Consider the following 3052-nt stretch of genomic DNA (forward strand, 5'->3'; position numbering starts at 1 on the left):
TAATAAAAATGTTTTTTATGTTAACATGTGATAGGCTTGTTTTTAGTTTTAAATGAACAAATATTCCTAAAAGTTATTTTAATTTCTAATAGATAGAGATCCACAACTCTGTAGGCTGCTCAATAATTTTTAGAGTATAAGGGGCTCCTGATGTTAAAAAAGTTTGAGAACAACTTATTTCATATTAAAACCAGGTTGGTAGCTCAACGATATAGTTTGGATATTTGTCCCTGTCCAAATCTCATGTTGAAATGTAATTCCCAGTGTTGGAGGTGGGGCCTGGCGGGAAATGTTTGGATCATGGGGACAGATCCCTCCTGAATGGCGTAGCACCATCCTCTTGGTGCTGTCCTTGCACCAAGTGTGAGCTGTTGCAAGATCTGGTTGTTTAAAATTGTGTAGTACCACCCCTTCACCCTCTCTGTTGCTCCTGCTTTCACCATGTGATGCGCCTGCTCCCTCTTCACCTTCTGCCATGATTCTAAGCTTCCTGAGGCCTTCCTAGAAGTCTCTAAGCATTGCTATAGAGCCTGCAAAAGCTTAGAACCTGCAGAACCATTAGCCAATTAAAACTCTTTCCTTACAAATCACCCAGTCTCAGGTGTTTCTTTATAGCAATGCAAGAATGGCCTAATACATTCAATAAATCCCCAGTATCTACATAGGCATCAACTCTAGAATATATAATACATATGAATAAGTTGCCCTAAACATTTTATCTCCTATGTTTGATTAATTTAGCTAAAGAAGTCACTTTCAAGAGATCAGAAGTAAGATGGCCAAATAAAAGCCTCTACCAACCATCCTCCCCACAGGAACACCAAATTTAAGAGCTATCTACACAAAAAAGCACTTTCATAAAAACCAAAAATTAGGTGAGCAATTACAGTACATTGTTTTAACTTAAAATCACTGAAAGAGGCACTGAAGAGGGTAGGAAAAACAGTCTTGAATTGCTGACACCATCCTTCCCCTATTCCCCAGCAGCAGTGAATCTGTATGGCTTGAGGGAGGGAGAGTACAGTGATTATGCTGCCCTGTCACAGTGGAAAGCAACACTTGGCAGAACTCAGCCAATGCCTACAGAGGGAGCATTTAGACCAGCCCTAGCCAGAGTGAATTCATCTATCTCAGTGGTTGGAACTTGAGTTCTGGCAAGCTTTGCCAGTGCAAGCTCAACTGCTCTGGAACCCTAAATAAACTTGAAAGGTGATCTAGGCATCAAAGTCTGGACTTCGGGGGCACATGACCTAATGGGGGACATCAACCAGAGCAGCCAAAGGAGAGTTTGCAGCACCCCTCCTCCAAGCCCAGGGAGCATAGCTCACAGTTCTGAAAAAGACTACTTCCTTCCACTTGATGAAAGGGAAGAGTAGAGGACTTCATCTTACAATTTGGAAACTAGCTCAGCCACAGTAGGATAGTGCACCAGGCAGAGTCATGAGGCCCCCGTGTGAGAAGCTAGTTCCCAGATGACATTTCTAGACACATGCTGGGCCATAAAGGACATTGTTGTCTTGAAGGGAAGACTAAAAAGCGCATGGGCCCTGAATAATCAGCAGCAGTAGACAGGTAGTACATGCTATGGACTTTGAGTGAGACTCTGGGATGTGCTGGCTTCAGGTGTGACCCAGCACACTCCCAGCTATGGTGGTGATGAGGAGAGACTCCAGATTCAGAAAAACAGAGAGAAGAGTAAAAGGGGTAGTTTAGGTACCAGCTCACCGACAGTGGGGCGGAGCACCAAGAGGGCTCTTGTGGTCCCTGATTCTAGGCCATAGCTTTTGGACAGCATTTCTAGACCTGACCTGGGCCATAGAGGAGCTCACTTCCCTGAAGGATATGCCCCAGGCCTGGCAGCAACCAACCACAAGCTGATTGAAGAGACCCTGGGGCTTCAGTGAACATCAGTGGTAGCCAGGCAGTACTCACTATAGGCTGGGGTGGTGGAGACCACAGAGACTCCTCTGCCTATAAAAAGGGGAGGAAAGTATGGGAAGAACTTTGTCTTGTGTTTTTTTTTGCCAGCTTAGCCACAGAAAAATAAAGCACCAGGTGGATTTTAAGATTTCCAACTCCATGCCCTGGTTCCCAGATGGCATCTCTGGACCCACCCAGTGCCCAGGGGCACTCACTAACATGAAAGGAAGGATACAACCTGGCTGGCTTTGCCACCTGTTGATTGTAGAGCCCTAGGGCCTTAAGCAAACATAGGTGGTAGCCAGGTAGCGGTTACACCAGGCCTTGAGCAAGACCCAGTTCTGTACTGGTTTCAGGTCTGACCCAGCACAGTCCCAGTGGTGGTAGCCACAGGTGTTCTTGTGTTATCCCTCTCCCAGCTCCAGGCAGCTCAAAACAGAGAGGCAGGGGAAGGCCATTTGTTTGGGAAACAGTAAGGAAAGAGAACAAGAGTCTCTGCCCAGTCATCCAGAGAATTCTTCCAGATCTTATCCAAAACCACCAAGGTGGTACCTCTATGAGTCTGCAAGAACCACAGTGTTACTAGGCTAATGCAGATATGGTTGCAGTGACCAAACACTTAGATCACAACACCCAAGTCCCTTAAAATACCTGGAAAGCCTTTCCAAGAAAGGGGGTGGGGGGAAACAAGCACAGACTCTGAGGACTACAATGAATACCTAACTCTTCAATGCTCAGACACTAATGAACATCCACAAGCATCAAGAGAATCCAGGAAAACATGACTTCAGTAAACTAAATGAGGCACCAGGGACCAAGCCTGTAAGGACAGAGATATGTGACCTTTCATATAGAGAATTCAAAATAGCCGTTTTAGGGAAACTCAAAGAAATTCAAGATAACACACAGAAGGAATTCAGAATCCTATCAGATAAATTTAACAAGGAAATTGAAATAATTAAAAAGCATCAAGCAGAAATTCTGGAGTGGAGCCGGGTGCAATGGCTCACACCTGTAATCCCAGCACTTTGGGAGGCTGAGGCAGGCAGATCACTTGAGGTCAGGAGTTTGAGACCAGCCTGGACAACATGGTGAAACCCTGTGTCTACTAAAAATACAAAAATTAGCCAGG

Source organism: Mandrillus leucophaeus, unplaced genomic scaffold, assembly GCF_000951045.1.
Source record: "Mandrillus leucophaeus isolate KB7577 unplaced genomic scaffold, Mleu.le_1.0 Scaffold126, whole genome shotgun sequence".
NCBI lineage: Eukaryota > Metazoa > Chordata > Mammalia > Primates > Cercopithecidae > Mandrillus > Mandrillus leucophaeus.